We start from the raw sequence: 12,056 nt of genomic DNA on the forward strand, positions 1-12,056 counted from the left end.
CCAGTATAAAACTGTGTTTGCATTCTCTCTTCCCTTATCTCATTTATGTTATTGCAATCAATTTTGCCTTGCATGTTTATAGAACATTATTAAATTGATTGTTGTTGCTTCTTCTGCATTCTAAGCCTATCCCTCTTAAGATTATTGAGGCCACAAGGTCCAACAAAGTATGGTTATATCAAAAACCAACTATGGTGTTCAACATTTTGAACCTCATGTGTAAAGGCTTGATTATTTATGTAATCAATTCAACAATATTGTTGTTGCTGCAGAATTGTGTTACCAAATCAAGTAGATCTTGAATCATATGAATGGGGGATCAAGATATTGGAAAAGAACTAAATATACAAATTGGAGATCCATAAAAAGTTATGTGACCAAGTGGTTCTTTCTAGAGATTTTATGGATCAAGGTTAAATAATCAAGTCCCACGATAACAAAAATTAAAAAGTGATGTAAGCTCCATTGGAGCTTGTTTGCCTAGGATCTTCTTCATCAATGGATTCCTGTGCTTCTTGGAAGATGAATGGCAATGGAATGGAGAAGGAAGAGAGAGAGGAGACGCCACTTCAAGGAGAAGATGAGTCTAGAAAAAGCTCACCACCATATGAGGCCATGGATAAGAGCTTGAAGGAAGAAGAAGATGAATGAAGGGAGAGGAAGAGAAGAGCACAGAATTTTGTGCTTTAAAAGAGCTCTGAAATCTGAAGTTTAATTTTCAAATGTTCAAAGTTGAAAAAAATTCACACACAAGGCCTCTATTTATAGCCTAACTGTCACACAAAATTGGAAGGAAATTTGAATTTCTATTCAAATTTCACTTGAATTTGAAATTGAATTTGTGGAGCCAAATTTTCACTAATTATGATTAGTTAATTTTATCTATGGTTCAGCCCACCAATTCAAGATCAAGTCCAACATTTTCCACTAAGTATGCTTAGGTGGCATGAGGCATGTAAAGCATGAATGACATGCACAAAGTATGACTATATGATGTGGCAATGGGGTGTAGCAAGCAAATGCTCACCTCCCCTCTAAAATTTAATTGGATTGAGCTTCTCCCAATTCAATTAAATTCATTTTCCAACACACACATCAAATATTCACTTAATGCATGTGAAATTACAACCCCTAATACAAAAACTAGTCTAGGTGCCCTAAAATACAAGGGCTGAAAAATCCTACATTTCTAGGGTACCTTACCTACATTATGGAGCCCTAAATACAAGACCCAAAAATAATGAAACCTTAATATAATATGTACAAAGATAAGTGGGCTCATACTTAGCCCACGGGCCCGAAATCTGCCCTAAGGCTCATGAGAACCTTAGGGCCTTCTTTTGCATCCCTGGCCCAATCTACTTGGAGTCTTCTATCCAATGCCCTTGCGGGGTAGGATTGCATCAAAAAGGAAGATAAATCTTGAAAAAATTATATATAGTTAAGAACAACTAACCACTATGTTGGTTAATGTCTCTTTAGCTAGGAAAAATCCCAAAGATCTAGTTATTTCAACCAAACATCCTACACTTAACATTTTGTTATCAATAAGTGACCTAAGAAAAAACTGAGTAGGAAACCTATCTTTTTTGGTCATATAAGGCCTGTTAAGATTGAATCTAAAATAATTTAAGTGTAAGTTATTGTATGGGGAGAAATATGATCATGTTTGAACTTTTTCCTAAGTTTGACCACATTTCGAAGATAACCTATTGACAAAAATTTTAAGCAATAAATATATGGGGAGAAACCGGATACCCTCATATTGTTTCCACATAATTCAACTGGCGCACTATGTTAAGAACCATGATATTTTCATCTCTCTACATCTAAGAGGGGGGAAATGTAACTCCAACCAAGGACCAAAATAATGCAGCAACTCTAAAAGGAAACTTGCATATAAGATGTATAAGTAAGTACTATAAATCAAATGATAGTTGATGCAAACATATTTAGAAGCACTTATGGACATATCTATTAAAGGTTTTTGAGCACTTCTTTGAAAACAACATTAGTAGTAGACTTCAATGGTTTTCTTTCCTAGTCAAGAATTAAAATCTTTAATCCTTGTTTACATTGAACTATTGAAACTACCATATATAATAGTTTGTGTCTAAACACTGGTCTAGGAAAGTACAAACCCACAAATGCTAGTGATGGACCTTGAGATTTATTGATTCTCATCGTATATGAGACAATTATTGGAATTGTCTCCTAATAAGCTTAAAAGGCCATGGATACTGTCGCAACCTACCCTTCGACGGGAGAGCGAGGCGAGATAAAAAAGTGTTGTGATGATAATGCTATGATGATAATGTTGTTTAAGTTAAGCAAGATTCGATAGAAGCAGGACTAAATAACTACATTACCATGGATGGATTGTGGGGTTTTGGTTTTCTGAATATGTTGTGATGATAATGCTGTTTAAGTTAAGCCTAGTCTTACAAGAGGGATCTGCGGACAAAGCTTAGGTTAAATTAGTCTAAACTTACGAGGGATCAAGGTTTAGTACTTTAGGCTACATCATAGAACACAAGAACATTATTAATTAGAGAAATATCCTCATATGCATAAACTTGTTTGTTAGAAAGACCCAACACTTTTTACCTATTGCTGTCAACTTTTACTTACTTGCATTTACTGTTTTTACCATAAGAATTAGTCTATTTCTGTTTTTAACCTTCAATTATCAATGTTTGTTCCAACAATGCCTTACTTTTGAATAAAACTTTGTCTAATAAGCAAGTTCCCTTAGTTCGATACTCGGATCACTTCGTTATAATTTTAAATACTTGACGACCCGGTGCGCTTTCTAGTATTTCATTTCCCTTGAATATATTTGTTAAAAATTGGAGAAAAAGGAACCATATGGGAAATTGAACAAAGTATTTATGGCACCATTGTTGGGGAACTTAATTCATTAGAAGAGTTCAGTTCAGTTTTACGGCATTGCTTTATATTTTTCTCTTTGATTCATTGATTCTTTTTGTTCATATTTTAGTTACTGTACAAATTCATTGTTCTTTTGAATTGGATAATTGTTGCTCTATTTCTCTTGTATGCAAAGAAGATCTACTGCAGGTGATTTGATCCCCATCAATTTGGAGATTAACGCTACTTGCACGAGACGCAACACAGAGAGAATTAGAAAATTTTTGCAGGACTTAGAAGCAGCAGCAACTCCAGGAGGAGAACCTCGATCTTCCAAGGCATCTTCTAGCTTTCCTATTCCAGGGCAATCTCATACAGATTTAATTGAAGAAGTTATTATGGCTAGAGAGCCAAGAAGAGTGACCCTGGAAGATTACTCAAGTTCCACTGTGCCACAATTCTTTTCCAATATAGCGCAGCCAGAGTTCAGGCACAAACAATCACATATCCTCCTTCTCTGATACAACTAATTCAAAATAATCTATTTCATGGTCTACCAAATGAAGACCCATACGCACACCTGGCCACTTACATTGAAATATGCAATATTATTCGATTGGCTGGTGTGCCTGAAGATGCAAATCGATTGAGCTTGTTTTCATTCTCATTGTCTGGAGAAGCTAAGAGGTGGCTTCACTCGTTCAAAGGCAACAGTCTTAAGACTTGGGATGAAGTGGTTGAGAAATTTTTGAAGAAGTATTTCCTGGAGTCTAAGACTGCAAAAGGAAAAACAACCATCTCTTCTTTTCACCAATTTCCAGATGAATCCCTGAGTGAGGCCTTAGAAAGATTCCGTGGTCTATTGAGAAAGACACCCACTCACGGATTCTCAAAACCGATTCAGCTCAACATTTTTATTAGCGGGTTAAGGCCACAGTCCAAGCAGCTATTAGATGCTTCTGCTGGGGGAAAAATAAAGTTGAAGACCCTCGAAGAAGCCATGGATCTTATTGAAAATATGGCTACAAGTGACATTGTTATTCTCAGAGATAGAGCCCACATACCAACAAAGAAAAGTCTTCTGGAACTTACATCGCAAGATGCGTTGTAGGCACATAACAAGTTGTTGTCCAAGCAATTGGAAGCATTGACCGAAACACTAAGTAAGTTGCCAACTCAAATACATTCTGCGCAATCTTTACCATCTACTATTTTGCAGTTTGCAGGGTGTGCCATCTGTGGTGGAGCTCACAATTCTGGCTGCTGTATCCCCAATGAAGAACCAACTCATGAAGTCAATTATATGGGGAACCAGGCAAGACAAAATTTCAATGCAGGTGGATATTCCAGGTTTCAGCATGGCCAGCAATATAATGCACAACAGGGACAGTGGAGGAATCACCCTGGAAACCAGTTCAACAAAGACCAGTGTGGTCCATCTAACAGGCCACAACAACAAGGGCTTAGTCTCTATGATCGAACAACGAAGCTAGAAGAAACTCTGGCTCAATTTATGCAGGTATCTATGTCAGACCATAAGAGCACAGAGTCAGCCATTAAGAATCTGGAGTCCAAGTGGGACAGTTGGCAAAACAGTTGGCGGATAGGCCATCAAGCAGCTTTAGTGCTAACACTGAGAAGAATCCAAAGGAAAAATGTAAAGCTGTAATGACAAGGAGCAGAATGGCAATTCAGGCTGATGAAGGTAGAGCTGAAGAAAATGTGGAGGGATATAAACAACAGTTGACAGCTGAGCCGGCACTAGAACCAGTTTCTGATTTTGTTGAACTTAAGGAAGTTGTGGAAGATGAAGATGACCAGCAGGAGAGAGAGACACCAATAAAAGAGAGTGAAATAGAAATAAAGATGAAAGGAGACAAAGAAAAAGAAAAAGAGAAAGAAAAAGAAGAAATAGAAAAAGAAAAAAATCAGAAAAAGGAAAAAGAAAAAGAGAAGGTTGATGAGGAGAAAAAGAAGGGCAAGAGTGAGGCTACATGAGTGAAGAAGAAAGAGACTACTCCAACTGAAGGCACGAAAGTACCATACCCTTTGGTACCTTCCCAAAAAGACAAAGAGCGAAACTTAGCCAGATTTCTTGACATCTTTAAGAAACTGGAAAATACTTTGCCTTTTGGAGAGGCTCTCCAACAAATGCCCCTCTATGCCAAATTTTTAAAAGACATGTTGACCAAGAAGAATCGGTACATACATAGTGATACTATTATAGTGGAAGGTAACTGTAGTGCGGTCATTCAACGCATCCTTCCCTCGAAGCACAAAGATCCTGGAAGTGTCACTATACCGTGTTCCATTGGCGAGGTTGTTATGGGTAAAGTTGTCATAGACTTCGGAGCTATTATCAATTTAATGTCTCTCTCCATGTGCCGGCGACTTGGAGAGCTAGAGATAATTTAGGCTAACTAGGGATTGAGGTTTAGTAATTTAGGCTACAACATAGAACACAAAAGCATGATTATTAGAGAAACATCTTTATATACATCAATTGGTTTGTTAGAAAGACCCAACACCTTTACCTACTGCTGTTAATCTTACTTTCTTGCATTTTTACTATTTTTAGCTTAGGCTTAGTTTAATTCTATTCTAAATCATCAATTATCAATGTTTCTTTCAACAATGCTTTATTTCTGAATTCAACCTTGTCTAATACTAGTTCCCTGAGTTTGATACTCGGATTCATCCATTTTAATTTTAAATACTTGACGATCCGGTGCGCTTTCCGGTAAACCGGATTTCCCTTGAACATATTTGCATAAAGAAAAAGTGGACCAAAAAGTAACTGCAGGGGAAATCCAATACCAACCTCATTACAAGCGTAGAAAGTCCTTTGGATTCATTTGGTGTGTTTATTTCTATATGGTATGAGATGAAATGCAAAGGTTAGGACTTGTGTTAGTTGTGTATGATGGAATGAGCCTAAACACTTGTGCTTGAGTGAAATAATGACTGTGAGGTTTTTGTTGATGATCCTTCCTTGATATTTGTCATTCTTACTAGCTTATTTCAGTTGTGACTCTAGTACATATGTTCCTATCTTCGAAAAGCTGCATGTTTTGTGAAGTGACATTGATTGAAGCATTCCATGATATTCATTTCATATGATTAAATTTTTCTGTGAAATAAACACCACTTTGATTAACCATTGTATTTTGTCACTTGAGGACAAGTGAACTGTTCTTTCTTTGCTTGAGGACAAGTAAATCTATAAATTTGGGGGAGTTTGTTAGTCGTCTTATACGACTAACTTTTGTATAGAAAACATTTTCTAAAACTTGTATAGTTCCCCTATTTATAGTTATTTTGTAGGTATTAGTATATAAATCTTGTTTTGTTTGAATAGTTGTCTTTAGAGTATCTCCCATGTGATTTAATGATAAAATTTGCACAATTTCAGGTCAAAAGAGGCTAAAATCTTGAAGTGGTAAAAGGAGCAGTCGCGCTAAGTAGACCCTGTGGGCTCAGCGCGTATCCACCGCTAAGCGCAACTTTAGCGCGCTTAGCGTGACAAGGGAATCTGGAAAAGCAAGAATCAAGGCCACACACTAAGCGCGAGATCAGCTCACTAAGCAAGACGTTTGTCTCTTGCCAGGCTCAGCTCACGACTGACGCCAAGCCCAAATCCACTTACTCACGCTAAGCGTGAGTGTGGCGCTAAGCGCGACGTCACAATTTCAGAGCCTATTTAAGCCTAAATTGTCAGAACTAAGGTACATAACAGAGGATTTTGAGAGACCAGAGCTGCATATTTTTGCACAGACTTCAAGAATAGTGCTCTGGAGGCAGCAAAGAGGAGCAGTTGTGCAGAGAAGCCTAGGGTTCTACATTTTTAGAGAGATTAGTGAAGTGCCATGAAGAGGAGGAGGGATCCCCCTTATTGTGTAAGCAACAATTATTCTGTACTCTCTATCTCATTTGTGTTAGGGTTTATGTGTATGGCTAGCTAAAAACCCTAGTTGGGGATTTCTAATGAGCAGTTGATGTAATTACTTTTCATATCTAATTAATTGTGTTTTGTGTGTTCAATGCTTCTTTCAATGCTTAATTAATGAATGCCCTTGGTCTGATCACCCATTTATGTGTACTGTTAGGTGACTTTAGCATTAGGAAATGTATTGTTGCCTTAGAACTTGATAGAAGCAGGACTAAATAACTACATTACCAGGGATGGATTGTGGGGTTATCGTTTTCTAAATATGTTGTGATGATAATGCTGTTTAAGTTAAGCCTAGTCTTACAAGAGGGATCTGCAGACAAAGCTTAGGTTAAATTAGTCTAAACTTACGAGGGATCGAGGTTTAGTACTTTAGGCTACAACATAGAACACAAGAACATTATTAATTAGAGAAATATCCTCATATGCATAAACTTGTTTGTTAGAAAGACCCAATGCTTTTTACCTATTGTTGTCAACTTTTACTTACTTGCATTTACTGTTTTTACCATAAGAATTAGTCTATTTCTGTTTTTAACCATCAATTATCAATGTTTGTTCCAACAATGTTTTACTTTTGAATAAAACTTTGTCTAATAAGCAAGTTCCCTTAGTTCGATACTCGGATCACTTCGTTTTAATTTTAAATACTTGACGACCCGGTGAGCTTTCTAGTATTTCATTTCCCTTGAATATATTTGTTAAAAATTGGAGAAAAAGGAACCATATGGGAAATTGAACACAGGTCTATCTCAGTGGCGGCAAAGCTTTTGCCTTCAACCTTTCTAGCTCCTATTCCAAGATCTGGACTACTTTTGTTATTCTTGCCATAGAAGGATAGAACCCCGAAAAAGGTATGGCTTCCTTCCTCCTAGAGGCGCATTCTAAGATTCCTTTGAACTCTTCTATGGTCGGCGCCAACTGAAAATCCCCAAAAGTGAAACATTTGAGCGATTGGTCGTAATATTGAGCGAGGGATGCGATGGCTTCAACGGACACTTCTACCATGGCCAAATCCCAGATTTTCCCATACGCCTTGCTGAAGGCTTGACGTCGAACTTGATCCATCCGCTGTCCTAGTTCTCGCAAGCTGGCTAGTTCTAGGTTCTTGACTTTGACATGATAGAACCTCTTTTTAAAGGAGGGCATTTGGTCTGACCCCATGTTTGCGGGAATGAAAATTATGATGATCAATACATCAACACCCTATCATAGAGGAGGTCTGATGAATGCATCAGGGCATGTTTATGCTATGCATGACAAATGCGTTTATCTACGAACACAAGAGCTAATAAGACAATCTCTTCTTACCCACAATGCATTGGGTATCATGGTTCATTTGCAGTCATTACCATGGTGCCCAATGCATGCAATTAAGAAGGCGATGCAGACTTTCCGGCTTCCCATGACGCAGACGACGAAAACAAATGCAAGGCATGAGCAATGACTTGGCATGAGTATGCATGCGTGAAAGTAATGACTAATGACAACAAAGAGTATGTGGTCGACAGCACAAAGAGAACATGCCAAACGAATGAGCATGACAACGCAATGACTTAATGCTAAAATGTCATGTGTGAACATAATAACATGGTAAACACAGGAATGATGTACACAATCACGACATCATAAAGATATGCATGACTAAATCATGGAGACAAAACATAGTGCATTTTTTTCGTGTCCCTAGTTTAGGAACCTAATGGAAGAAATTAAAAGTTTGCTATTTAGTGACAACTCACAAGGGTGGTCATACATAACTTTCAAAGGTTTCTAGAGATATCATCCTCTTTGATATCAAACATTGTGGTGGTAGGGACTACCAGCGACAACGTATCATCAAAAGAGGAAAACTCTAGATGAGGCTTCACTGTTATTAAGCGAGTCGGAGACCCTGCATGACCACAAATCGACCTCCACTTCCTATGTCTCACATAGACTCGGGTATAGGGCCTAATAACTCATTGTTTATGCAAAGGTGTAGGTGTCATGTGTGCATAACAAACAAATATTCCTAATCATGCATGTAATAGGTAGACAGCCACACACCAACCACAAAAGCATAGAAAAAAGGGTTATATAAATATGGACAAAACAAGAACATAAAAGAGAAAAGGGAAACTAAATAAAGAAAAGGTCACGATATACATTGCACACAGATTAAAAGACTTAACTCTCCAACTGCCCCCTAGTGGAATCGCCAACTGTCGCAACGTACCCTTCGACGGAAGGGCGGGGCGAGATAAAAAAGTGCGTCTTCCAAAAAAGGAGAACGCGCAGGAGTCGCCACCAACGTTTATTCGAGGAAAACATTAGAAAAACAAAAAAAAAAGGTCTGTGAATTTCAAAAGTAAGGGTTCGTGAGTTGTTTACGTGCGGGGAAGGTATTAGCACTCAACACGCCCATCATAGGGGACAGTAGCCTTTAATCGAGTGCGCGCAACGTGACTTCAAGATTATTTATTTTCCCTTTTTTATATTTTTTTGACTTTTTTGGGATCGATAAGGGTGTTGCCCTTGCTCCTACATATCCTCAGGTACAATGAGGAATTCAGACCTACGTAGTTCTTTAAAGCGAGAAAGTTGTGTGTTGAGTTGATTTTAGGCTTTTGAAAGATTCATTTTTAACTAACAAGAACAAAAAGAGGTCATTAAGGCGTTGGACCTTGAACGATCTCAAATGACTTTAATGGAGATAAATTCTGTTATATGTTGATTTTATCTTGGTTTTGTTCATTAACTTTCAATCTCTTTAAAAAGATGATTTACAGCACTAATAATCGGTTGAAGTTTATTTTACAAGAAGAAAAAAGATTACTAATGATAGAAGAAGGAGATGAAGATGCACAAAACAACAAAGAGGACCCCTAAGGGTGCATAGATCGTATCCAAATCCTTAAAACACAAACTAACCGGATGACAAACGAAGAACACCAAACGAAGAACAACGTAGAAGTTGATTACAATCGTAATTTGGTAGCGCCTCAACCTCATTTTTCTCTTCTTTCTCCTTCTTCTCTCTAATTTCTCTCAGAAACCACTCAATGCTAAATGCCCAACCCCTTCCTCAGCCTCCCTCACGCCTATTTATAGGAAATAAGGGCATTTAGGACTATGGCAACTCGCCCAAGCGAGCTAATGCTTAGTCCTAAAGAAACTGGCTTGCCCAAGCGAGCTAGTCCCTTCAGCCCTAAGCAATTTGGGGGCCTAGGTGAGCCAAAGGCTAGCCTGGGCGAGCCAGGGTCTAGAAAATTACCTGAAATGACCATTTTGCCCCTCCCCTTGGGTATTTTTTGCATCCATGACCAAAGCGTCGAATGATCTCATGCCTTGTGCAGAAACTAATGTCGAATAACATCTTTCAGTTAGCGAGAATCAAAACATCAGTGAATGATAGTTCCCAGACGAAATTAGGGTCTAACAGATACTATGATGAAGACATAGACATGCATGGTTTATATATTTCATTTACATTTGTGTTACCAGACATGATCTTTGCTTCAATAACATAATTTGCTAGCCTTGTGACAACCAACTAACTACCATTGCATAGCCCTTCTAATTGATCCAAATTCCTTAATAGTGTGACTGATGTGCCAACCTTCAATTTTATCTTACGGTTTGGAAGACCAAATGTTCTAAGAGAACTCAAAATTTTTGATGTAAGTGCATCAAAAGCTTGACTTTCAACAAGTTCTAAATTGTCAATAGTATATGCATTAAGATATTCTTTCCCTTTGCTTACAATAATACCCAAAGAATAACAGATTTTTCTAGTTACAAAAATTAAATGGAATGTAACTTGTAGGAAGGATTAGACAACCTTGGTAAAAAAAAAATAACCCAGAATTAAGGACAACACATATTCATTGATTTCCTCAACAGTTTCAATTATTGGTGCTAAGATAGCCCTAGACTGCAAAATAATATGGATTGTTATATTAAACTAGTAATCCTGGATATGTGATTCGAATAATAGCATCAACGAGGTCACTAAAGTTAGTAATCAAGAATTCTTCTAGAATATCAATTTCAGCAAAACCATCATTCAATTTGAATTACTTGCCATCTCCAATCTTCAACATCCACTTCGAGAAATCTCTAAGTTTTGATGTAATAGTATTTTCTAACCCCCCTTGTAAATGCATATTTTTGGTGAGGGTTAATACTTGACATTGATCCCAAAGATAAGATGTGTTAATTGTTACATGGACAACATCTGATAGAATTCCTCTAGGAATGATCAGTAAGATTTTCCTAAAATCCCCTCCAAAAATGATGGCATTGTCGCCAAAGATCAAATCAAATTTATTGTTAACTCTCATTATATCTCTCAAAGTTCCATCCAACGCTTCAAATAGTATTTGTGTACCATCAGTTTCTCATCCCATGTGATCAACTTAGTTTGCTTCAATAATTCAGTGAGCTTATTGCCTTGGTGAATGTTGCAAACCGAATTGTCAATTGTGGGAACTAGAATCTTAAATTCATAGTGTGTTGTTCTTCCTCTTGGTAAAATCAAAGATGTTACTCTACTTGAGGCAATAGTTAACACAATTTGGGTATGGAACTATTTTTCAAAAAGGGGAAAGGAGAAAGGAAGGGTGGTTTTAGGTATGGTCTTAGAGAATAATTTAATTCACATAGGAGGAAGAATTGTTAGATTAAATGGTTGTCTTGCTTAATGATGTTTTCCCTTAGGAGGAGATGGTGGATTCGTGGGAATTGAAGGTCGATCCATTAAGAACTTCTATAGTGGCTTCTACATACATAATAGTCATTACAGGTTCAAAGCACATCCAAAGTTTTGGGGTTCACTTGGAAAGTGATTTTGGAGAGGATTGTAACTCGACAACATTGTTCTGCCATGGTGTAAATTTGTCTTCTCTGCAATGCATTTTTTGCACACATCATGGCGAAGAAACAAACAATTTGCTTATCCAATGGCAATTCTCATATCAAGTTTGGTCTCTAGTGTATAGATGGTTGGGATTCACAATTGTACAACACAATTCTATTCAATGACACTACATACAACATGAGGGATTGCTTAAAAGGAAAGGCACAACTAAGTTCTCGTATATGTTAAGTCACTACACCTGCTGATGCTTGTAGTTGGTAAGGAATAAATCTATTTTTCATGGAGTAAAGCCTCATACTCTCTCAATTCTATCACATATTCAACACCTATCATGGACATGATTCTTACTATCAGGACCTTGTAATAGAGATTTGC

The sequence above is a fragment of the Glycine soja genome, chromosome 18, assembly GCF_004193775.1.
Source record: "Glycine soja cultivar W05 chromosome 18, ASM419377v2, whole genome shotgun sequence".
NCBI classification, from domain to species: Eukaryota; Viridiplantae; Streptophyta; class Magnoliopsida; order Fabales; family Fabaceae; genus Glycine; species Glycine soja.